This window comes from Larus michahellis, chromosome 4, assembly GCF_964199755.1.
Source record: "Larus michahellis chromosome 4, bLarMic1.1, whole genome shotgun sequence".
Lineage (NCBI taxonomy): Eukaryota > Metazoa > Chordata > Aves > Charadriiformes > Laridae > Larus > Larus michahellis.
The window spans coordinates 83376822-83403630 of NC_133899.1; the positions used below are offsets into that span (position 1 = coordinate 83376822).

The window sequence follows — 26809 nt, forward strand, 5'->3', positions numbered from 1 at the left end:
CCATGCTTCTGGTCTCATGGAATGGAGAGATTATGTGTCCTTTCAGTTCCCAGTTTGGGGGACTACATCCACTAATGTCTTGCCCAGAAAAGCTGGAACAGACCACTGCTTTCTTCTGCAAGGAGCACAGTAAAATGCTGGGGTCACCTGTGCCAGTACGGGGAAAACATTTTAAAAAGGAAGGAAGGAGAAGACAATATAATAAACAAAACTTCTTGCATTGAATTTTTGTTCAGGTAATTTTTTGTGCGAATGGTACAACCCAAATGGCAGACAGTTCATAGAGCTTTTTTGTGCTGAGGGGCTGGCAGGTGTTGGTGTACTAGCAGAATTCAGCCCTGTACCACTACTCTTTGCTAGTATGGACAAGGTTAAATGAAGAAACATTGCCCAGGGAAGGGGCTACAGGCTTCTAATTTTGTCTAACTACTACTCAATGTTTCTTCTTTACTTGCCGTCAGCAGTTAGAAGTGACTCAAAAGCTTTCACCTGCCTATAACTACATATGTAAGGCCATTATTATTAATAAATCAAATTACATCCCTTTGTATGTGCTTGGAAGGAGTTTAACGTTGCTGAATGCTCTACTGCAGCTAAGAACACAGCCGTTCAGAGTTTCAGTTCTTTCCAACAGTTACTGATGTCAATTCTGAAATACCTCTATTTTACAAGCCATTTAATTGCTTACTTTAAAAAATCACCAAAGCTCAGCTGGGGCCTGATTTTCAGTGAACCTCAGTTCTGTACCCACAAGGAATTCGAGTGACTCTGTGACCTCATATTAAGTGAATAAATTAAAAATATTACTTTTAAAAACTAATGATTGTACCTGACAGACATTTGGGATACAATATCTTAAGGCACAAAAGCTGTACTCATTTGTTTTTAGAGTACTTTGGAAGCTGACTTGTAGACAAATTGGGAGGTTGGCTCTTCAACTGTACCAGAGACCAAAAAGTTGCAAGAACTAACAGAGCTGGGGAGAGGATTTTTATATGTAAATAAGAAAGAAAAAAGAACTACCGGAGGGCAGTGTGGTAGATGTGTTTGCATTAGGAAAGTGTGATGTGCTAGAGGCATGAAGAGCAGTTAAAAAATGGGATGGTACTGAGTTCTGCTGTTACCTTAGGTACTGTGAGGATTGCTTTGACTTTCCATAACAATTTTCAGTTGGTAAAAAGGAAGTACTAATGCTTAGGGCACAGGGGTGGTGTGAGGATCAACTGCTTAGTGTTTATAAAGTGCTTTGAAAATGATAAATGTTATGTAAATCAGGAAATGCTGACAGACATCATCCATCTGGGACTGATTGTGAAAAATAACAAATTAACTAATTTCTTCAGGATCTAGAGGGTAAAAGAAGCACATAAAACATAGAAGGCTGTGCAGGTGGTAGAGTAACTGTACTTGTGAGGTCACCTAAGATGAAATCATATGTGAAATGAGGTCAGGATTCTCTTTATGTTTATGATAAGCATTTGTCCATTACATCACCTCATTGTTTGACACACTTCTACCCAACTGTTTAATGACCATTTACAGGACCTGTGATTCACAGTTCCTTATGTATCCCACTTACCTGTGACACCCACTGTGGGCAGACCACTTTGCCCTGTGTGCTGTGTGGCACACAGCCCTGAGCCCCGAGCTTTTACCGACTGGTGTGACTTGCTGTCATCCCCGTCTTCCTTCTGCCAAAACCTGTTCGTTAAGACTGTACATTTATTCCCCCACCTTTGGGACGCATTGCTCTTCCTGCAGGATACCTGTTTGAGATGGTCCCCCATTTCCATGGCAATATGTCCGGACTGCCTCTCTATGGGATGTAATGCATCATGAGCATATGAGCAGAAAAGCTAGAACAAAGAGAGCATTTGTAATCAGGATTAAGCTTCACAGCAGCCAGCCCATCCACTGGAGCTTGCAAAGCTGCAAAACTCTGAATTTTAAGAGCATTAAACCTTTGTTTTAATTTCAAGTAGGTAACACTGTCGGTTCATTTACTGTTTGTCACTACTGGAACATCACAGAGAAAAAGCAGTGAGAGAACAGACAGTCTAATATTAAAACTAAAGTTGGGGATCCTATTCTGATAGACTAGAGCACCAGCTAACGTCAGTGGCTCCTATATCTGCAGGTGACTTTTCTTTCTCCTGTTTCCAAAATTGCCTTCCTAAATACTGGCTAGATGAAAAATATTTGTGGTTCCCCCTGGGAAAGATGAGGAAAGGTCGGGATTTACATGGTGATATTTACTACTACAAATTCTGTAATGGCCATTCCAGCAACTTGATTCAGTAGTTCTCATCCCCAAGAACTGAGTCTGTCTAACTACATACCCATACACCATTATGATTTCCCAGCAGCTTTAGGTAATTTTTTTCTTCTTTCATTACCCAACCAACTGCAAATTACTCTTTGTAATTTTCCTACCAAAAAGTCATGTAAGCCTGGCTTTCAAGGATTAGGCACAGTAAGGAATGCATTACCTCTCTTTAGATTTCCTTTTGTACTCATTTGAACATCCGAATAGTCAAGTTTAACAGGAAACAGCAATATATTCTTCTAAGAGTCCCTTTGCTTTGCTTCTACTCTCCTGCTTCCCCCTTCAAAAGTAGAAAGACTGAGTCCTGCTAGGTTTGAATTGCCTCAGAAATAGTGCTGTGCTCTTTCAGCTTCCCAGTTCTGTCCTGAACAAACCCTGAGCTTTGCAAGTGGCTGGAAGCATTTTCTATATTATAGCAGAAGCATATGCACTGAGAAAATAATGAGGCAAGAGAAACTCAGGTACTTTTTGCAGGTCTCATTATGCAGATGGCATAGAAGAGAATGTGACAAAAGGATGTATCTCTTCTGACATTTTCCTTTTTTAGCAACATCACCCTTAACACCTCTGCAGACTTCTGACTTTTTCACTTTGGTTTTCTCCCAATTCTGTTTACCATGTGTGTGGTTCTACCTGCATTATGAATGGAGAAATGGAAAAATCCATGTAAAATAAGGGCAACTATATTCTAGTTGCAGTCTGTCCTACCTGCCTCGATCATATACCGGATATCCCTTCCACTTCAGACGAAGTTAGGTTTTGCATTTATCAGATCTTCCAATGATACTTTGGACTCTGTACTGATAAGGAGCATTAAACAATTCTCCCTTGTCTGGGACAGTTTGTTTTCACTTTAGACACTGTCACTCATGGTTCACTGGTTTTGGTATCCTGTCCCAATATCTGGCAAATTCTCCCTTAGCACGTGGCTTTCCAGGGATTAGGTGAAGCAGCAGCCGGGGGAGCCAATGTATGCAGCCCCATGTCACCCAAGTACGTGCTTATGCCCAAAGTTGTTTATAAGCAGACAGGTCCAAATGCTGCACTGATTTACACCTTTTGCAGTCTCAGCAAAATCAATTGTGAAAGTGGAATTTGTTTTATTGCAGAAGGAGTTGCTATCTCTGATGAAGCTGCCTGGCACTTTCTCTAGTGAAATGTCCTCCATTTTTGGTGTTACAATGGCATAACAACTCCGATGTTTGCTGCTGCTCTTTGAAATTTGTCTGTCAGGTTGGTTAATGACTTTACCATCCCACAACATACTTCTTTCCATACAAATGCTGTGGACAGATGCCTGGGCCAGGCCTAGCAGGGAGCCAGGTCTGTGGGACCCATTGCCTTTGTGGTGGTGGCAAGGTGGCCACGGGCTGATTTGGAAGCAGCGGTGTTACAGGAGACAAAGGCAAGGCCTGCCTGTGAAAGGACATGCCACAGCTCAGAGGTGGAGGCAGGCGGCGGGGAGCCAACCCAGCTGCCACAGGGGTGTGCTGGGACAAACTGACACCAGGAATGGTGTCAGTATGTCCTTTTTGGTGACTGGAAAAGGCCTACTTAGAAAGAATTAATTTTGGAAAGAAGGAAGTCTGGCCCCTGCCTCTCCCTGTAGAAGTTACCTGTGGAGTCATTTTGGTGAGAGAAATGAATGCTTGTGAATGATCTTGTACGACAAATCTCACAGCAGATGGTGCTTTTAAGTGCTTTGAAATATTCCTTGGATGTAGATTTTTGAGCATGATCCAAAGGAAGTCTCTAAAGGTGCTTAGGTAGTTAAGAGAAACAATAAGGTGTCTTTTATTATTATGTTATTGTTATTTTTATTGCTAAAAGCCAATGAAATCAAAGGAAATTAGGCACTTAGGTACTGAAGAGGATTAAAAATACCTATACCTAACTTCAAGCATCTAAATACCATTATAAATTTGGGACAAAATGAAGGGAGGGAACAAAATATGCCATTTGCATAGAAGTGCTCAGAAACCTGAAATTTTGATGAATCAAAGAAAAGCGATTCTTTGGGAATTTGAATGGGAATTTTTTTCTCCTTTTTTTCCCCCAGCAGAAAATGATGGTAACACAACAAAATTTGTAGTGCGAAATATTTTTTAAAAGCCCAACCACCCAAGTGGTTTTCACAGTAATTTGTTTCAATCACTGGTGCTAAGAATTATTGCTATCAGTAGAAGGAATAGGCTGCTGTGCTTGCATTGTTTGCTCTAAAGCAGGACAAGAGCCACACCATTTTGATGTTAGTGATTTCATCAATGGGAGAAATACACAGCCCTGGACCCTGGTCGTGTAATTTTAAAAAGCTCTCAGTTCACCTTTAGAAATAAGGAACCAGAATTGTCTGAAATTATATATTTCCACTCTCTGTACTATTTTAACTCAGTTGGGCTCTGAGGCCGTGGTTCATGTCCTGGCTTCCTCTCGACTCAATTATTGTAATTCATTATTAAACTGTTATTTGTTTTCATTCTTTACACTGTCTGCTGCTTTACAAAGCTCAGCAGCTAGATTTATAATATGGAGAGCTCTGTTCCATTACATTACAGCTTCCCCATAGTATTTTTGTTGGCATGTTCAATAACACATTGATTTGGGTATTTAATTCTTTGCACACTACAGATTAACCCTAATCTACGAACTGCTTTTAAGCATTTCCTGAGATTAGCGGTTTTCCTAATCTGAACTGCAATTCAAATACTAAGTTTAAACTTCTTTCAGTGCTTGTAACCAAAACACTGAATCCAAGAATTTTGAGCTTTGAGGTTCATTCCAAGTCCAAAATGGGCTCTGTATCTAAAATTTGCAAAGTCCATCTTGTTTTCATCTGCCAGTACTCTCTAGGCAGATGAGAGTTTACTTATTCCTAGAGTAAACTAGGAATTCTGTTAACCCAGTGTCTTTGGGTACCATTTCATCTCTTGGAGACTTAAAAGCACCATCTGTCTTTGGGTGGCTGGGGTGAAACATACAAGTTATGTGCCCTGTACCTGACATAGATAACGGCAAAGGGGAAGAGAACTACAACTCTTCGGTTAGGCTCCCTAATGCCCCCTATTATCAATGGTATCATTAATGATGACAAAAGTGGTTCCTATATGTAAACCACAATCCACCCTCCGTCTTATCTTTAACTATGCTCACACTTGCCTCTGTCCCTGTCTCAATAGTACTTGCACTCAAAATATTTTACAGACAAATGCAAGACTCGATAGTACTACAGACCTTTATTCTCTAATAGTGTATTCTTTTGCTTGTTCTTTCTATCCTTCCTTACCTTACTCCTTTCATTGTTAAGCAAGTTCCCTTTCCTCACCGCCATCTCGTGTTTCTACTGCTGCCTGGTTTTCTTCTCATAAACTGCAGTCTCCCTTGCTCTCCTGGATGATTTCCCTTCAGCTGTTCTTTCTGCCCCATTGATTCCTTTTCTTCTGCAGGTTTCCCTTTCTCCATTTTTATCCCCCTTTTTTAACTTTCTTTTTATTATTCCTGCCTTCATTCTATAGTCACAAATAATTCCCTTGCTGTCCATTCTCTGCTCTTTTCTGTGTCTCTTTTCTTTCCCCAGTCTCTCTCCCTGAAGTCTTTCTGTTGGTGTCTGTCTCTTGAATCTCATTCTTTCTCTTTCTTAATATATTTTCCCGTATTCCTTACTTGCATGTCTCCTTTCGAGCTGAGATAAGCATTTGTCCCCAGGAAATGCCCCTGTCTGGGCTTGTCCCAATGTCCCTTTGTTTTCTTCAGCTTTTGTAATTCACAGCACACCTGTATGCCTGAAGAAGCCATCCATCAATAAACACAGGGCAGGCAGTTCATCAGAGCAAGTTCTCTGTGTATGAATGTTCCTCCAATGTACCTTCCTTCTTCATCTACAGGGCCTCCAAAGAAGCTTGCAGGAAGACAGTGGCTGGATTAACACACTGGATGATACTGACGTCATCTTTCCTCATCCTCACCTTCTGTTAAAGTGCACAGACCTCTCTCCCCCGTACACATTTTTTTCTGTCAGAAAATCATTGGGATTCCAGGTATGTATTTTTGGAAGTGACTGCCAATATGGTATGGCATAACATGGCGTGACACAACATAACAAGACAACCTCCAGGATACAGGAGCCAAGAGGCCAGAAAGTTAGATACTTGTCACAATTTCCCTCCCTCAGTGTTCAGAGGCTATTGGTTTTATCTGGAGCTTCATGGCCCACAGACCTATGCTCAGCAAGTGCATGATTTAGTCACCATACTAGTTTGCTGTTCATCTTGGCCTCAGTTTCGATAGTTTAATTGGTATAGTTGCCTGTGAGCAAGATATTGTCAGGACTCAGCCTTGAGTTGGAAACTGTGGATTGTGGATGAACTTTTCCATTGTGCTAATGGAAGACCTCCAGTCCTCCCCCAGCACTTGTTTTGAGACCTCACTGCCTGTGAAGAACACTAATGTACAGAGTTTCAGAACCTGAGAAATAATCAGAATTTTGTGAGCTTTCCTGGCTGCTCGCAGTTAACAGAAAAATGCACAGACATCAGGTAAATTTAATTATTCTTCTTGAAAGAGTTCTGCATGGCAAAAGAGATACTGAACTGCCTGTCTGCAGATATGGGCAAACAGCTACAACCTGATTTAAGTTTGATTCATGTTCATCCACAACCATGGGTGTAGAAATAAACCCTTTTTTTCCTTTTCTACTAGGAGAACCTAATCCTGCAAAGTTTTCCCTTGTGGAGCTGCTATAGCTAAGAAGTTTTCAAACTCTACTTATCCGTTGTCCAAAAATTTGCTATTCTCCCTCCATGTATACAGAGCTATGATACCTTTTGGGCCCTGCATAGGCATGGAAGTTAGAGTCAGTGTTCTTGGTACTTTCTCTGCAAGCCTTACGGAAAAAAAAAAATCCCACTCATTTAAAGTCATTTCACATTTCTGTGCATGCAGGGAACATAGTGGAGTGAGTGTAGGTCTAGTGATTAAAAAATCTATGTTATAGGGGTTAGGGGCAATGTTTTTTTCTGTTTTTCTGTTCCAGCTTTGGAAAAGAGTTGGTAAATTTTGGGTATGCTCAAGAGGCTATGGCTTTTGTACAGGCATCTGCAAAGTGACTGAATTTTACAGATTGTGCAGGCACTAAGACGCTTATTAGACCATAGTACTAGAGCTATTTGGAAAGGAGGAAGGGAAGAGAAAAGAAATTGTGTGTGTGTGTGTGTATGAGAGAGAGAGAGAGAGAGAGGGGGAGAGGGGGAGAGAGCAAGCGTGCACAGAGGTTCCTTGTAGTGTACTTTGGGGAAGAAATTTTTCAGCCACTGTGGAACGGTGTGGGGAAAAAAATACCTTAAAATATGTACATTTTTGCATTCTCCCAATCCTTTCACCAACACCTGCTCCAACTTTAGCTGTGTTTGACATTGTTACTAGTTGCATGCTGTTTCTGTAGGGTTGGGTTTTAGTAGATTTCAGTCAGTATCATCTATGTGATTGCATCTTCTGCTTGCACTGCCTGTCATACACACTCTGTGCCTGGGCCACAAAGGTAAAAACCAGGCGCAGGCTCTGTGTGAACTGCAACATGAGCTTTAAGTGACCCTTTCAAGAGGCTCCTGGGTCAGTCACAGGCTAAAATGGTGGCTGTTATCAGCATGGCTGTCTTACAAGATTGGTACTGGGAAAGTATCAGGACGATCATGTCTCTGGTAGTCACAGAGAGATGTGCCCGGTGTCTTTTCTTACTGTCATACACAAATAATATACAGGGCATTTATTGTGAATTCCACCAGCATGTCCTGAAGCTACATGTGATGTGAGCATGTTAATGCTGTCTGATGACATCAACATGTAGTTCTTCTGAGGCTGTAATGTGATTTTCCTGACATCTCCAAAAGTGGTAGTCCTGCTGGGCGGACTTTCAACGGTAGATAGAAAAGTATGTTTGCACATCAAAATAGGCAATTTATTTCACAAACAGGCACTGAGGTGTCCAGTTATCCATTCTGCTTATGCAAATACAAATTTTCACAAGCACAACAGCTGTGCCTGCCCTGTGATTATTTCCATAAGGTAGCGGATTGTTAACTGAAGGAGACATGCCTTATGATAATGCTTATGGAGCGTTTCTGGGGGCTGGGTTGCACCAGTGCAAGAAGGGTAAAGATAGTCTTAATGGCACTTAGGCTCACAACTGGAGTGGTGCAAAACTTGCATTGTGAAATCTGAAGCTGGTGCCAGGTTTGTGAGAAAGGTCGTGACCTGGATTCAGGGTGAAGACTGTGGCCCCTGGGCCATGCTATATCTGCGTTGATTTGGGGTGTGACACATACAAAGCCTTCCTGCTCACCCCCTGTTCCGTGACTCTCTTGGGCTCTGGGGTGCTGCGGGTGGCCCTCTGGGCACAGGCTGCATTTCTTAGGGGCTGGCGGGTGGTGGTGGTGGGTTTGCACAGGGTGCTGCAGTGCACCCAGGGGCTGGATGTGTGTGGGAGTAAGCTGGATTCCCCAGAGAAGCCTCCCCATCCACCAGCGCCCAGCCAGCTCCTGTGGCCCACTGCAGACCACAATTGCAACCCCACACTTTGCAACTCTCTTGCAAAGCACTGCAACCCCCGTTGCAAGCCCGTAGCGAAGCGCTGCAGACCCCGTTGCGGGACCCCCGTTGCGGGGCGCGGCAGATGCCCACCCGCCAGCCGGGTGGCCCCGCGGCGGGGCGGCACAGCGCGATACCCCGGGCTCCCCTTCCACACTCCGCTCCCGCCGGGCCCCCTCCCGCGGGCTCCCCTATGAGGTCAGCGCTGCGCGGAGGCCCCGCCCGCCGCCCCGCCCGCCCGCGGCCGCAGGGGGCGGCGGGCCGCGCTCCGCCCCGCGGCCGCCCCGCTCCCGCGTTCATTTCATTCCTCCCCTCATTCCGCGCATTCCTCGCATCGCTGGCGCCGCGCAGCCCGGCCGGGAGCCCGGCCCGCCCCGCCGCCGGCCGGGCAGCAACTCATCCTCCGAGGGCTCCGTCCGCCGGCCCGCGGCAACCTACCGCCGCGGTATAAATAGCCAAGCGGCGGATTAAAAATAGGCGCGGGGCCATAAATAGCTGGGGCGGCCCGGGGGCGGCGGGCGAAGTTTGCTGTCGGAGCGCGGCGCGCTGGCGGTGCGCGGAGGGGGGCCGCGGCGCGGAGGTAAGAGGGGGCCGCGGGCGCGCACGCCGCGCCGCCGGCGCTTTGTGCGGCGGGGCGGGGGGTCGGTCCCGGCCGGGGTCGGCCCGGGGGGCTGGCGCCCCCGCAGGTGCCGGGGGCAGGCGGGAGAGGGGCCGCGGCAGGGGGAGAAGTTGTTTCCCGCGGAGTTCCTGCCGCTGCGGGGCCGCGGCCGGAGCTGCAACAGGCGGCTGCTGCCCGCCCCGCGCCGCTCCGCTCCCCCTCGCCGCCGCCGCTGCTCGCACTTAGTTGCCTGAGTCACTGCTCTGCAGCCGGGCGCGCACACACAGGCGCGCACACACACACACACACACACACACACTCTCGCTCCCTCTCACACACACACGCGCACCGATCCTTGGCATTTTTCACATTTTTTTCCACGGGGAAGCAAGAAGTTAGGAGCAGCCCCGGGCTGGCTGCAGGCGCTCGCAGCCCTCAGGAGCGATCCCCCGGCGGTGCGGGCTGCCGAGCGGCCCGGCCTGCCTCGGAGCTCTGCTCGGTGCGCTGCCCCGAGTTTTGCTTTCCTCCCCCCTTTTATTTTTCCTTTAAAAGATGAAAGAAGGAATGTCCTTTTTCGCTGCTTCTTCTCCTTCTCCAGAGCTGCCGCTGCTGCTGGTTAATTGCACATTCAAGTGGAAAATTTTCGGGAGTCAGCAGAAACATTGTATCCAAAAAAGACAAAGTCGCAGTTACAACAACACCGAGGAGATTGTCCCTGGAAAACTTCCTTTCGGTAGGAACCACAGGGTTTGCTTTTTCTTTTTTCTTTTTTTTTTTTTTTTTTTTTTAAATTTATCCGTAACGTTTTAAAGAGATCTATTCTACAGATGTCCACAGTGCTGATGCGGAGGGCCGGTGGCAGCCTTTGTTCACAGAAAGAGCGTTTTCAAAGGAAGTGCACTTCTAAGGGGGAGGGAAAAAGTTATACAGTACGGCTTTTGTAACAAAATTAAAACAAAGCGGCCCCTTCCAAACAACTAAACAAAAACAACGAGGACAAATAAATCAGGGGGACGGGGGGAATCTCTATTTTTATCAAGTAAAAAAGTTTGCGCTCCTGCCTCAGTTGAACGTAATACTAGTCATGATTTTTCTTCTCTTGAAATCTGTTTTAAGTTGAATGGTGTTACAGTATAAAAATATTTATGAAACAATGAAATACCAGCCACCCATGTTTCTCAGGAGAGTTGTTAACTTATTAGAAACAAGTGCCTGCCTTTGATATGAAGAGATGAAAAGTGACCTCCAGAAGTGCTGGAAAGTTAGGGAGCAGTTCTGTTCTACGCTTTCTGAATGTAAATGGCTCCCAGTATTTTTTAACTGTACGCTGTTGAACACCATCTGGGAAAGAGAGGCCAAGAAACATCAGATTGTACTGGCATTTTCTGACATAAAACGGTATATGTAAGAAATGTAAGCTGAAATGGCAGAGCCTCAGGGAAAAAAAGTACCTATACAGCTGTATTCCTGTCTAACAGAAGCATATTTGCTTTCCCTGAGTGCTGATGAAGTTTAGAAACGCAATATTGCCAGCAGTTTTAACAGAGATATCTAAACTAGACAATGACAAAGTTTGGAGCTGTGTGGATAAAATACTGTTTTCTCTAGCTGAATGTTCAGTTATTATGCAGTACATCTAATATGGAAATCTCTGTGGGAATGCCTCTTACAGGAAAATTCATGTAAATAACTAAGTGCTACCTGCAATTGAATATGAAAACAAAAATGATTATAATTACATTAGGATTTAATTTAAAATTATGTAGGATTCATTTTATAACCCAAGATTGGGAATGCGTGTCTGTAATGTATGATGTATTCTGTCTCTATAAATAGTTGGGGAATACCATTACAGGGATATTAGATTGTACTGATGGTAAGATGGTGCTATCAAAAATGACACAGACCCATATATAAAATTACTTCTGGGGGCAGGAGGGAAACTTGCATGTTTGTTTGTATATATATGTGTGTATATGTATGTTTGTACACACACCTATGCATACTTTATTTGGGATTAGAAATACAGGAATTAAACCGGTGACTATTCTTAAAACACAAAATTGAAGATTTTATATTTGGGTCACATTTTGAACTGCAAGTTTTTATAATCAGCTCTTGGAAATTATTTTCATTAAAGGTAAACTTTCTTTGCGGTGCATTTATTTTTCACCTTCAGGGTAAAACGTGTATTCACGCTGCACTTATTTTTAATGAGATCTTATGGCATTTTCTATACCATTAGGGATAATTCTGCATTTTGTCTACTGCAGGTTTTTATCAGCTGACCAAGCAGAAATTCTGGATGCAAAGGATTTATTTCAATTTTTATTCTTAGTAATCTAGAAATACCTTAGGAAAGTACTTTATTGCTAAACATGTTAGGTGTATTTTGAGCATCAATTTTACATACGCTGCTTTGGTGAAGTAAATATTATTAGCCTTTGCACCCAGGAGAGTGTAACAACAGCTCTTGAGATTCAAATTACGGTTTTATATTCTCTACAGTTTCTTAGTCAGTGCTGAGTGGGATGTATGCGAGCAGTGAAGCAGAGCAAAAATTTTGATTTGACAGGAGTCTTAGTAAAGACAGCCTCTGCTTAAAGGAGTTTTAATTAAACAGCTAAAAAAGAACAACAGAAACTTAATTATGAACTAGACCCGCCGTGAGTTTCCAGCTGAGAAATGATAGCGTATTGTGATGTGTGGAGACGTGTGAGCATGTGTGTAACATGTTTGGTATAATTTGTAACTAGTGTTTTTTTGTTGTTGTTGTTGCTGGACGGTGTAGTGGTTTTGGATATCGTTAAAGTGGTTTTAGGCTTTGTTTGTCCACGCCTGAAAAAGTTAAGCTCAGTTAAGTCACATGCAGGGAGGGAAAAGATTTCTTCCTTCTTTCTTTTTAAGCTACCTTTGTAGATCATATTGTAAGCAAACTTTTAAGACATTGTACTGGAAAAAGTGTAATAAAGATTTCAGGAGTTACAGAGCCATTCTGGTGTCTTTCACTTAATAAAAAGGGAAAGGTAAAAATATGTAGTTCTGTATTATGATATAGCTGTCAGTTTGCGATCTATAAAGTAGGATGGTTACATTGTAGAAGTAATCTGATTTTATTGGAAGGTGTCTAAGACTGTTTCCAAAACACAAAGATCTTGTGTACAGTTCTGAATGTGTGTGTTTGTGAGGTTACCTTCAACAATTACGTTTCTAATGCAGGATTTCTGACTGTATGTACACAAGCATACATCACTCTTTTGATCTGGTATTTCTTCGTGACATTAATATTAATGCTACATTTTTCCAGAGATGGTTAAAAAACTCTCTTTCTGAAGTGATTCCATTTATTTAAGACAAAAAGGTTTGCTAGATCCAGTCCTTACTCAGGTTAAAGTGACTGGGATGACTCATAGGAATAAACATTCGCTGGATCAAATACTACGATATTTACAGCATATGTTTTACGTACATGGTTAGTATCATATCTGATGTCTAAAGAAGGGCATGGGTGCTATTCTGTGTCTTTGATTAAAAAGAGTATCAGATTTGACACATGTGCTTTTTCAAATTTTTGTATGGGGCTTATGTTCTGCTTGGCTTGTAATCTGTCTAAAACTAGCAGGCAAATTTCTATTAAAAGTTGGTCACTCGTTCCATTTGTGCCCTTATTCACAGCACGTGCAAATTTGAGGTGAGGGCTGACTTTTGAAAAATCTGGTCTAAATTCAGCTTAATTTCACCGACTTTGTATGGCCTGTTGCTGTATTGTGTTGGCTGTAATGAGGGTGCAAATTGGCCCTTTAAACATGATTTTGAAATGCCCAGTTCATCAGAGGGACCAACTTTTGCATGAGAGAAATTGTAGTTACTTGTTTCTGGCATTTGACATTTAATTACTGTTTTGTTACCACGCAGCACTTTGCCATTAATGCTTGCCTCAAGTAGGAATGTTTTAGATTCCTAAACTACAGTCATCTATTATTAAAAAATAATAATTTAAGTGAGTCTCAACAAAATTTTAGAACCTGCAAGAGGTAAATCATCTCCCTGAAAGAAATGGCTGTTAGAGGTTTTGTGGCAGTTTATGCAAGTATTGTATAATTTAAATTGCATCCTGTGATATATGAACGGATTAATGGCATTATTTATTGTAAAGCCAACTGACTCTAAGCCACACTGAAGACACGTTTTTAGAAGAAAAACCTCTGCAATAAATTCCCACTTTATGACCATATCTCGCGCTCTGTTCTTGCACAAAACTCCTTTTGACTTTTGCAAGTGGAACAAGGATGGAATAATATTTCCTGGAATAATTTTGTGTTTGGTTTTAATGATTGCTCATTTCCAAAACATAAGAGAGTGAAAAGTTGTGGACTTAAATCTTTTGAAGCACCAACTTCAAATCTGCTTCTCAGATTTGTTGCATAAAATTCAGCTAAAAATCTTTTCTAATTTAATACCCTGAACCTCTCATGTTCTTATATGAAATCCTGATCTCACTGCAATTACTGAGAGTTTTATCTTGTTATTGGTAAAGCCTGAATTTCTTTCTGTGCTGATGCAGACTCAGTAACTTTTATACTGTATCTGGTTCTTAAAGTTCCACCAGAATTATATTAATTTTAAAATACAGGGATTGAAGAAGTGGAGGGAAGAGAAAGAAGGCAACAAGCCTGTGTCAAAATCTGGCCCCTCACAACTAATTTGAGATATTCTACACAGGAAGTCTATGAATGTCTCAGAGTAACCCATCATGTGCTACATGCCCTTATTTGTTATATGAATTTTTGTACATATGTCAAGAAGGTGATGAAAGTCCACAGAGCGTGTAAAGGGCTTATAGCCGCTTGCCCAGTTGGTGTAGGGGTGCAAACCCATTTCTGAGTCCCTCCAGCTTGTGTCTGGGTTCGGCAGAGGGAGGACCTTTGAGTTTGGCTCCCGTCCAGTGGAAGGTATCACCTACAACTTTTTGTTGTCTTCTAGTCATTGTTTACTGGAACAATGTGATTACTCCCTCTGCATCCTGTTGTACCTTTCCAAATGGCCTTCTTAGATTTCTAGCTCATATTAGCTCTTACTAAACTTTCGAATCAGAGATAGCCTGTGTGGCAGCAGAAGCATAAAAGCACAAAATACAAGTTTATTTGCTAGCAGGTCAGAAGGTAAACTGTGAAATCTCAGTGTGCTGGGAGGGGGAAGGGAAGGAAAGTTTAGGATTATGTGTAAAACTATTAAAATGCTATTGACTGGGAATCTAAAACAATGACGAGTGCTGTTGTTTTTACAGATACATGAACTGAAAACTGCTGCTAATGATGGGAAATGTTAATTATGTGAGAACATATTGAACTTATATTCTCTGGCATGAACTTTTTTAAATGCATCAACTGTGCTGCCTTTTATGCGCACAGCTTTCTAATTATCATAATTCAGTACAGCTCTGGCTTTTGGAAAGAGTTCAAGTGCAATCTCAACTTAACATGAAAGGAGGTTTTTTTGTTTTTTTGTTGTGTGTTTTTTTTTTTTAAACTGAGAATGTTCAAGAACAATTTGAAAAGATAATCTAAAAATGCTACATACTTAGCTGGGTATAAGTCAGAAAATAAATATGTTCCCATAACTGCCTATCAAAGCAGAATAGATTATTAGAACAGAAAGTTATCTATTTTTCTCATGATGTCTTTCACACTCCTACAGAACACAACTAAAACCACATTTTCATAATTGAATACCATAGACAGATCTAGTATATATTGATTGACAGTACTTTTTATTTTGTCAATTTTTGAAATGATTGAGTGGATTACTGTATAGTTATTAAAAGATTTTTCCTCAAATAGTATGTAAGTAACAAAGGTTTAATTTTCTTAAATAAAGGAAGAAGACAACTTTTATGATTTTTTTTTTTTGGGTATTAACCGATTGTGTTTCTGTAGCATAGTAAAGTCCCATTGTAAATCCTCCTTATCTGTCAGTATTCACACCTTGTCTTCGTGGAGCTTGAGGGGGCTGTAAATACCAGGTCTTTTGAAAGCTTTCAAAAGTGTTTTGTTTTGGTCTAGTGGTTTTTTTGTTTTGTTTTTTTATATTTTTTTTAATGAGCAGAAAATAAATTTCATTTAGCTTGCACTCAAAGTATCCTTTTGCATTTTTTTTGTACATGATCAAATTGTTAATTTCCACACCCCCCCGCCATTTTACCCAGCTTCTAGCTCAAAAAGAATCAGATCTTTTTTTTTTTATGTACTTGTCTTTACTACAGTGCGTGCTACATTTCTAAAATGCAAAGAAAGCCCCAGTGAAACAAAATGACTTCATTTGAGCTGGCACTTAAGAGCAGAATTCACTTCCATAGTGCTGAAATAAAAGAAGCCAAGTGTTTTAAATAGCCACTCCCCTAGGCCAGAGTGTTTTTAGAAAAGCTCATTGTCTAGATTTGAGCTGTAGCAGTATGCCTGCCTCTGTTAAATCTCCTGATCCAGACAGCTCGATTTCTAAAGTTGACATCTGGTTTACTCTTTGTTCACCTGTTTAAAAAAAAATGCAAATAGGCGAGTGTGCCATTGCCCTAGAGCTCTGCAAAAAAATAAAAATGCTGTTGACAGTTTGTCAAATAGTGCTTCCAGTCTAAGACTGCAGTAGCCTATTGTTATGCCAGCAACAGGCCACAGAAGTTGTGGCACCATATGGCTAGTATATGCTTCAGATAAGCTATCTGTTAATTTAGCTTATCAGTAGCGTTTTGATATGCTTCATGTTTGAATCGCCAACCAGTATGGCCTTGGGTATTTTTGGTGCCAAATTATTCCTTAACGTTATAGACATCACAGTTATTCCCTTGGTGGAATCTCTCACCGTTCATTCACCTCATGGTGCTGTGAACAATAGTGCTTATTTTTGGAATTAGCCGTTCTGGACTGTTTTTTTTACATGGTTGTCTTTCTGTTGGGAGATTATAATTCAGGAATGACATTTTGGTTTTGAGGGGAGAAAATGTCAGAACAGACTTCGGAAGAAAAGGTAAATTCATAAAGGTTTAGTGGATTAAAGCCTCTGTTACGTGTATCTCAATTAAAATATATAGTGTTTGGAGACATTAATTAATGGGAGAAATGAAATTTTATTCATATTTAATCTACCACCATCATGTGTACACACTTTTTGTGCTAAAGCTGGTTTACAGTTTAAAATAAAAGGCAGAACTCCTGTAAACAGTTTCATTTTCCACATCCTTGATTTTACCTTTATTCTTTTAAAAAAATTAACCTTTAAAACCAGTTGTGTCCCTTTATCTGCTGTCAGCTGATCTTTGAAGATTTTTATTTTTTTATTTCTGCTTTTACCACAATCAACTGAAAGCCTAGTAGAAGACTTGAAGATTCAATGAAAGTTCCTTCATCTTCCCCCTACCCCCGCCTTTCTTTGGCTGTAACTATTTTGTTGCAGAAAAAATCTCAAACCATAAATACAGTCTTCCATTCAATGCTGCAGTGATGTCCTTAGGGTTGGATCTGTCTGCGTTGCTCTCTGACCTTGCAGCACATTCCTCTGTGTCTTCTGCCCTACAGGCTCTGTCTTGCTGTTCCTTACAGGCATCTGTCTCTGGTTGCCTGGACCATGCTCTTTCTTCGCGTATGTGCTTACTTGCTCTTTGGCAGCGCTTGATTAGGCTCTCCTTCCTTTGGATCATGGTGGCTTTTTTCCCCCTCCTTTTGCTATCCATCTTGCCAGGTCCTCCTTATGCTATGTCTTCTGCTGCTGCTCATGGATGTGGTCTTGCTCTTGGGTCTTTTTGCCCATCCCAGTCACCATGCTGTTTCCACTCCATCCTTGCCCTGGCTATTGGAAAGAAAGGACCCCTTGTGCTTGTACAATGCCTTTCATGTCCAGGATCCTTAATGACCAATAAAAGGTCCAGATTCTATTTCAAATAAATTTACAGTCATCTTCTAAATCTGTTTGATGACACCACTTTTTTAGTAATGAAAGGAGCTCAAAGAGAAGAAAATTTTTCTCCTGTCCCTTTGGAACAGAGTAATATGATAGTCCAGAACGGCAGCCATTCTTTAATGTCCCACTGTGGACACATGGAAAAATGCAGGAGCTGGCAAAGCACCTAGGGGCCAACCAGATGGGCAGTGAAGTGAGAGGCGATGCTCCCACCTCACCACTGTGCCTGAGTCAACACGGACACCTGCAGAAAACAAGAAAGATTTCCTGTCCTTGGCTTGGCATCTAAGGCTGCTGACAGAGGCTTTTACTTTCTCTACAGGGACATGAAATGCTAGTGTCTGTCCACTTAAAACTGGTTTGGGGGTCATCTCAAATTTTAGATCTGTTTTAAATTCAGATTTAGAGTTCAGGTCCATGGTGTGACTCATGCAGTTGGATGATAATAGCATTTTTTGTCTTCTGGCTCACTGCAGATCAGACCTGTGATCTCTCATTCTGGTGTGATTGGGGGGTAGGTAAGCGGAGAGTTCAGGAAAGGAGAAGTATTGAGACTTCCAGTTTTCTATGAGGCATGTGGGCATCTTCCCTATAAGTAATTTCTAAGTGCTTAACTGTGAGAGGCAATTTCCAGTCCACAAATGTATCTAGTTATCGCCCATAATGAATATGGTTGTCTTTGGTCTGATAGGGCCATTAAAACTTAACAAATCTCTGTTTATTTAGTATAATAAGATGCATCTTCCGTATGCTTGTGGGGTTTGGATGCTTATTTTTCGTTGAACTTCAGAGCCTGTGAAGTTTTAGTTGATTTGGTATCTGCTTGACTTGGCTTTACTGGTGTTTCATTGGTTCCAGTTGTTGTTTTGTGATAGGAAATCCATAGCTCCAAATAATGTGCATTTTGCTCTTTAAATTGACTATTATTTAGGCTTAGTAATTTCTTGCTCTGCTTCTTGGCGTATTTACTATATGCTTACTGACAAGTTGTAGATAAGCGTGTTTGAAAGACAATTTTAAAATATGCGCTTCCTATACCAATGCACTTTAGCCTCTAGCATTAGTAATATTTTTTTGAAACAATGACCCATAAGTAACTTTATCTTCCAAAATCTCTAAAAACAATACAAAGAAGTCCAAAAGGTAGTGGAATTATCATAGCTCTTGGTTGCTTGGAAAATTGACTAATATTCTGGCCTCTGAGATTTTGGAAACAAATTAAAGAACCCTTTTTTAGGTAGCAGGCTGCTTTTAATGGTTCTTCTGTATTAAGGAAAGTACAGTATTGTAGGTTATTTATTTCTGGGCATGCAGTACAGGGTGAAGAGCCTGCAATTCAGCTAGCAATGCCTCTGTGCCCTGAGGTAAACTCTATTTCACAAAGGGAATTTTGATTATGGTCTACTGCTCTGTAGCATAGTGGAGGCTTCAAGAGGCAAGTGGTAAATGCTACCAAAGAAAAGCTGGATTGGAGCCACTGACGTCATCTAAGTAAATCTGCTGTAGGACTATAGCCATAAAATGACTGCCAGCCACTGAGCGCACTTTGGCCTTTTCTTGTCAACTGTTTTAACTGCTGGTTGGGTTTTCCCCCCCCCCCCTTTTTTTTTCTTCCTCCGAGCAACATGCATTTTGTTTTCTTTTTTGTGCTAGTTGTGCATGTGGTGAAATATAGAAATGCTAACATCCCCCTCCCTCCCCTCAACGCTGTACGTAGTGTGTGAGTAGCTGCAGCTTGCAGTTCAAAAATTAAAAAGTAAACCAGTACTTTTCCATACATGAGCCTAGCAGAATTAAGCTTCCTTCACAAGCTATTTTTTAGGTGCAAGAGGCTGGCAGTTCAAGTTACAGCATACTGATGAGATTTGTGTTGTGGGCAAAAAGGATTTTGATGCACTGGAGGGCATGCTTCCCTCTGGAAGAACTAAACGCGTAAAAATGGCCGGTTTTCAATTCTGAATTAGCACAAAATGCATGTGTTTGTGAGTGCTTAAGATCCAGTGTTAGTCATTGCTTTAAGACTGACCTCTGCAGCTCCAGTCACTCCTGAAACAAAACTTTCCTGTTTCCAACACCCAACTGTATCGCTACCAGCCAGTCTTTTCACGATACTCTTTACACACACCCAAAGATACCACATGCATTAACAGTAGTAGCTCTAGGATTCATTGATTAATACGTAGCCATAGATACATGTGTACCTAGGGGTATACCTAAAAATGCAGTTGATGTCCCACCTGTCCTCCACTTGAATTTCAGCTGTATCAGGATTGCAAGAAAAGTACTCGGGTTTTTGACAGTGGATTTTGCATTCATTGTCAACATTCTCTTGAAATGAATTTCCAGGAAGTTTTGCATACTGTTTTTTTGTTTGTTTTTTTTTTTTTTTTTTTTAAATCAGAGTGCACTGTAAAACACATTTATAATTATTAGCCAGTGTGTCCCATGACAATATTTGTTTACTTGATTTATGTACTTTTTTCTTTAAAATAAAAATTAAGCATCACTGTTTTTGAAGTTTGAGTCTTATGATCAGAAATATATTAAAACCAGTATCTTATCCATGAATCATTAGATGAGTCAGTTCCTGAAACCACTACAAGCCTCACAGTTCTTGGCTACGACTGAAAGCAGGAAATCCAGGCTTCAATAACTTCCTTTCCCAGTACTGGCTATAGCAGTGTTAGCGGTTAGTATATGCTGCTTTTGTAAGCAATAGGAAGATGTATGTCTGAGGAACAAAGGCACTCAAGTCAATTTGCTGAAACTGTTTATAATTTGTGGTCTTGATTTGAATGTCAGGATATATTGGCATATACTACATTCTGTGCTGCAGTACATTTTCCAACAGTGATATTCAGAATATGAAATAGAGGGAACACATTATGGCACAATTCTTGGACAAAACCCATCTAATCAGTTTACCAGAAAACAGGACGATATTTTAGTGATACCATCCAACTCCTGTAGAGTAATGGGAACAAGAACTGAACACATAGGAGTGAATTTAAAATGTTTATTTAGCAGTTACTTTGTTTTATGCTTGTGCAACAAACTATTTTTATTCTGTTTCAGTGCTCCAAAAGGGCTTGAAAAAGACCCAACCCAAACATGGAACTTGTAAAATAAAAACACAATTTGTTTTTCAGTCTCCTTTTTTGTAGTGAGAACTGTTTGCCTCCTCATAATCAAGGACACATTGATTGTCTCTGTGTCAGTGGAGCATTGTTGGCTGCAGAATCTCTCTTTAAATACGGAGTGCCTGTACACTACGACATCTGTGCAAGAGGATGCACTATTTACCTTTTTGAGCTAACCGGGCCAGATTCAGGTTTTGTGCAATGTTGATCTTAATGTGTTTACACCTGGAAAGTATTCAACTCTCTATGTTTTTCTTAAATGAAAGATAGTTTGGTATCTTGTACTTATTATTTGGTTAATTTAACTCTCTAATTAATTAGCAGCACATAAAAGCTAAACCTGCCTTCTTTAATTATTCTTTTTGTTCTTCCCTCCAAAAAATCGGTTGTTCATAACAAACTAGGAAGAACACAAGTATTGAGAGCAATAAATGAGTGATACAACTGCATTAAAAAGCTACTTCTGACAGCGTTGGTTAAACTGTATATGCAGTATTGATGAAAAATACAGAACTCTTCATTTAAACAGGCAGAATGGTTATTGCATGTTAGGCAACAACACCTTTTGTATTAGATAATATGTGAAATTGCTTTAATAAAGCAAGCTGCAAGTTGGATTATTTCTTAGCTGGTGCAGTTTAGTGTTGGTAAATTGACTTCAGTGTAACTAATGGCTACTACAGAGTATTGAAGCCAAACAGCTGACATAGGCGATCCCATACTGGTGTCCAGTGTGGCGCTTCTTGAGTCTTGTGTTTGTCAGGCAGTAGGGAAGAGGATGGGGCTGGGGAAAAAGGAGGGAGCTGAGACCGCCTTGAAGGCAGCTGAATGCTGAGATCCTTTACATATGGAGACCCATATGCCACCTCCTCCCTCTGTTCATGCAACTCCATGCCTGTGGGAAAGACCTGGAGATGGTCAATCCCTTGCTCACGCAATGACATAGGAGCCTTTGAGGGACTGTTTTGAGTTATGGGTGAGATTGAGGGACAGGAAGAGACTCTTCTCTTGTGGTTGACAGGTTTGCATCAGCACAGTTTTCATGGGCACTTTTCCCATGGTCCATGCCAACTGCATAGTGGGGCTGGTAGCGTCCATCCAGGGACAGGCCACTGGATGTGTCTCGTCTTAATGGAACCATGCCTGAGGTGGGTTGCTGGGACTTCTGATGTGGCAGCGAGCACCCAAGCAAGATGCTTTGTTGACTGGGGGGATTGGGATTTCCCTTAGAATATTTAATGGGATGCTATGGCACTGGAACAGGTTGCCCAGAGAGGTGGCGGAGGCCCCATCCCTGGAGACATTCAAGGCCAGGCTTGATGAGGCTCTGAACAACCTGATCTAGTTGAAGATGTCCCTGCTTACTGCAGGGGGGTTGGACTAGATGACCTTTAAAGGCCGCTTCTAACCCAACACATTCTATGATTCTATGATTCTATTGAACCACGAAGGTGCAGATAGCAGTAGAAAAAATGTAAACAGGGTAACTGGTCCATAACTGCAATTCTTACAGTACCAATTCCTCTGCTACAGGAAGTTTGTAGAGATCTCAGGTTTTAATGCTAAACTTCCCCGAGTACCTGCTCCTTTGCTTCTGGAGGCAAGTCTACATCAGGCGGGGGAGGTCAGTACAGAGCCATGTCCTAGACAAGCAGAGATTTCTGCCGTCAAGCTTGTGCAGTGCAGAGCATCATGTGAGCAGAGTGGCTTGGGCTTAGCACAGTGTAGCTATATAAACAGCTCGACTGTTTTGGAGGCAAGCTGGCTTGTCTCACCCTTCCTTCTCTGTCACGTTCTAAGAAAAAGGAGTGGCCTTTGAAAGAAGGGCTACATGCTTACATCCAGCAAGGAGGCTCCCGGGGAGGCATGCATCATTTCTTCCTTCTCTTGGCTAGTTTAAGTGGTGCTTTATTCACAGATGCTGTGCTACAGCACCAGCTGTTTGTATACATAGGAGAAGAAGCCTCACTCAGGTGTGTCCCCTCTGCTATGGGGAGCCAGATGCTGGTGCTTTAGTGATTGCAGATCAGCATCACACCAGCTATTGTGGATTTAACTTACTGCATTGTAATTAACTTCTCGTAATAACAATAATTGCAATAATTAACTTACTGAAATAACAAGGATGTTCTTCATGCTGCTTCTGCATGCTGCTTTTGAGACAGAAATCTTTCTTCTTTCTTGCTTTCTGTTTAAGGGAAAATTTAAGCACTTTAGCAGTGGAGAATAGCAGTGAATTTTTGCAGGATCAAAGCATACGTAAAAGGGATTGTTTGTGTTTGTGACCATATGAAGTGCAATTTTCTAATAATTAATGTTAAACAACTGATTGTTTAAGAACAAAGAAAAAAACCTTCAAGTGGAATAAGCATCTAAAAGTTTAGAAGCAGGTTATAGTTGTGCTTGATTTCATTTATTTCACTTGCAAAGAAATGTAAGTGATTTAATATTGTTTTCCTAGTTGAATAGCCCTGAATATGGGAATTGTAATGCGTAAGATCTGGAGATACATTTTGATCAAGTTCATACACATTTAAAGTGTGTATGAACTGAACATCTTTGTGTTACTATCGATCAGAGAGATGTCCTGTCGCTCTAATGTGGATTTTGGTTTGGGATTAGAGGCCTGGGGCTTTGAATTGCTTGCTGTCTGTAGACCAAGTCATCAGTGGCTAGTGATTGATTCATTAATTAAAATCAATTTAAATGGATTTGTAAGCCTCATGTAACAGATTATCTTATTAACAGCATGAGAAAGGCACTGTGATCTGCAAGGAATGTGTCGCTTTAGACAAAATAGAGCACGATTTTTATGGGAGAATTTCATGAATTGCTGTTGCTGTAAGTGATCTATGCAAATGAAAGCGCCTTGCTTAAATCCTACATTAAACAGACTCTTCCTGTTGAACATGTTTTTTTATTTTTTTGTAAGCCTTCTCCAAAAGACTTGACTTTAATCTTAATGTGTGTGAGCGTGCATGTGTGTGTGTTTGTATGCTTGTGTGTGTGTTTGTGTACATATTCATGGTCAAGAGACACGTTTAGTATTCTCGAGCTTCTGATATGTTCTGATCTTGGAGATCCTTATTTTTTCTGTAACATCTCCCTCACCCGATTAAAAAAAAATCCACAACAAGAAAAATAATTTTCTAAATTACTGAAAACAAAATGACAGAAAGAACATCTAATACTGTTAATCCACGCTCCGCCTGCTCAGCAGTACTGTCTGGAGGAGACACTTTGGACAGCTGGAGGGGCCATGCGGGAAGAGGGGACTTCTGGCAGAAGTGAAAGTGTTGAAGAGATGGCAATAAAAGCTTTCCTGGCTGAGAGAGCGGAGGCTCGTCTGTCATCTTTGCACTCATTTTCTAACTTGTTTTTACATCAAGATGTATAGCAAGTCATTCCAGGCATATACATATATTATTATGCTCTGTGATTAGGCGTAAAGAATATCTAAGCCAAGGTGTCAGCAAAATCAATGGGAATTTTGAATTTTGTTTCAAACAGAGCAGGGTTGTTGCCTCCAAATCATAGCCCTGCCCACAATTTTTCAGTAATCTTAATAACGTGTGTACTCTCCAATCTGATTTGTAAACCAGGCCTCTACAGGAAAGGAGATTTTAAATTGTGCATGCTACATTGTAGCATCACTTTACATATTTCTTCCCTAGTTCGTGCTCTTTGCGCATTTGTGATTAGGGAGGAAACAGAATTAAATTATGAGATCCCTTTTTCATTACAATGAAGCTAGTTTCACTTCACGTTTCCGCTGCTGTATTGTAGAAATGGAAGAATCTATGAAAACATACATTAATAAATTGTTGATATCAACTGAAAAATTTGCCTGAACTTCTCAAACCACAAAACAAAACCACTACCATCATACAGCTCTGAATTGCCTCAGAGACATCATCCATTCAATGTGTAGGCAATTCTTCAAAGCGAAGTGTTGTTACTGAGTTTTGTTCATTAGATAATCTTATTGTCATTGGCAGTATGGGTTACAAATCTTTAACCAAAAAAGGTGTGAAACCGAATTGACACAGTAAACTGAATTGTAACTGGGTTTTGGTGGAATTAAGTGCATTGCCTCAGATGTGTGGAATTTGCCATGGTAGAAAGCTTTTTCATTGCTTATGGAAAATTGAACAAGGTGTTTAGGAGATGTGATATTTTAAAATAAGTGTAATACCATACTCATTTGACTTGCAAGAAAGCTTGGTGGTGACCTTCAGTTTACTCCATAGTTATCTCTCGATATTCTCTGGGCTTTGACTTTGGAGGGTGGGTGATATACCTCACCAGCCCGCTGCCTACTAATGGTTCCAGTAAGAAATTTGGAGGATGACTCAGAAGTGCACAAGGACAGTGCAAACTACCAAACCAGCAGCTCTTGGGGCTCCTCAGTGCACATGTACACCTTCCAAAAAGCCCATGCTGCCTGCTGCACCCTTTCCTTCTCTGAGTCTGCAGCTGCTGCAGATGTGTTAGTGTGGAGGCTCATGGCTGTGTCCTGCTGGGTCACTTGAGTCTGGGAACTTGGAAGCTAGCATTGAAATTCTGGGCGTGACAAGTTATTTCATCCCGGACGCAGCCCTTAAATGCAGGGAGAAAGTCTTCTTGCCCTGACTTACATTAGCTCTTAGATTAGCATGCCAAATTGGAATTAGAGTAGTCAAGCAATAATTATTTATTTTGTGAACGCTTTGGTTTGGAAAGGAGCAAGGAGACTCTTGAATTTAGAAGAAATGTGCTGAGCAGCAGCATTTTCTTAAAAACGAGAGAAGAGACTAAGGCAGGACATAAGCAGGATGTAGCCTCCTCAAAGTGGCAAACTTGCAGAGAGGTTAACGCCAAGGTAGAAGACATAGGCCATGACTGCTAGTCCTCTCTTCTAGTACTGAATAGTACATGGAAGTGTAGTCCTGTCCTTCAGCTGCTTTATCTTACACATCCAATTCCTCGGTTGTAGAACCATAATTTCAATTAATTGACTTTCTTCGGTTGAATTTCTACCATAGGGTTCTGGCTAAAAGGAATAGGACATTGTTGGTGAATAGCTTTTAAATAGCATACTGCATAACCCTGCCATTATGACTTCAGGGAATATTTTCCATTCCGCATTTGTCTATAATGTGAATCTTGGTAACATTTGTCTTGTATTAAGGCTGCAAAGTTTTTTGTATGTATGTTGCAAACCTTGTGAAATGTTTTTTTATTCTTGCAAATTATAAATAGTTCAGTTGGCTCAACTATCCCTTTTGTAAGCACATGATTTTTTTATAATAAGACATAGTTATGAGTCAGTGTTGTACGAAATGCAATTGAGTTTTACAGTAATAAAATTTCCATGGTGTTCTATGAAGGTCAGTGGTATGCAATTAATTGCTGGACTGATGATGCGTGCTGGGTAGGAAGTGCTGCTGCCCTAGACACTAAATGTAATAATTAAACTCAGGGGTTAGTACTAAAAGCATGGAAAACACATGACACTGTCATTAACACAGAATTTGTGCTGATATTTGTTATAACAATACTATGGTAGATGTAGGTTCCTGCCTTAATGTTATGCTTGCAATTTATATTTTGCTTCTTCAAGGAAAGTGTCTGTTCTGAATCTTGGAGGATGGGGCCCAAATTAAGAGGACTGGGTACTTAATTTGTTGCTAAATTTTTGGTGCTTGGTAAGCCAGTCTTACTAAAGAAAGTTTTTAGTTCTCTCTATATTCAGAGGAGAGAGCTGTGTGCCTTTGAAGGATTCCAGAGGGGGATCCTGGCCGTCTACCCTCTGTGACTGAATTGAGGTGCATGGTATCTCTCCTGTCTGAATAAGGAAAATTAGGAGTTTACTTGGGTGGGGGTCAAGCTGCCATTAGGTATGCAAATTCAGACGTGAAATTGAGCATGTCACTCTTTTGAATGCCTAGGTGATCTCTGCCTGTTTTATACTGTAGCTGACCTTTCCTGGGCTAACAGAAGTAGAGAAGTATCGCTGGGCAAGGAAGAAGGGAAAGGTTTGCAGAACAAGGAAGAATGTGTATTTGAAAGGTGTCTGATTTAACTGCACCTACAATCTCTTTGTTTTTTCAGGCTCAGGAAGGTATTTGTTTTACTTAATTGTATTTAGAAAAATTGTGAGAAACAGTCAAAATGCTAATGTATATTTTCCCCCTTTTTACAACACAGTCCTGTGAACGCAGCCTGCCAGATCCC

At 41.2% G+C, this 26809-nt stretch overlaps 1 protein-coding gene across 6 annotated transcripts in view; it reads left to right on the top strand.

The window, feature by feature from the left end:
- Window positions 1–9213: 9213 nt before the first annotated feature.
- Window positions 9214–26809, top strand: part of TEAD1 (TEA domain transcription factor 1) — a 163361-nt gene continuing 145765 nt past the window's right edge. For 4 of the 6 annotated variants that reach the window (XM_074586090.1, XM_074586093.1, XM_074586089.1 and 1 more), the window contains exons 1-2: window positions 9215–9485; window positions 10102–10236. The gene's annotated coding sequence lies outside the window, so the exon portion shown is untranslated. Of the gene's footprint in view, window positions 9486–9829; window positions 10003–10101; window positions 10237–26809 lie in introns of those variants that run through there. The other 2 variants (XM_074586087.1, XM_074586088.1) reach the window with 2 other exon arrangements.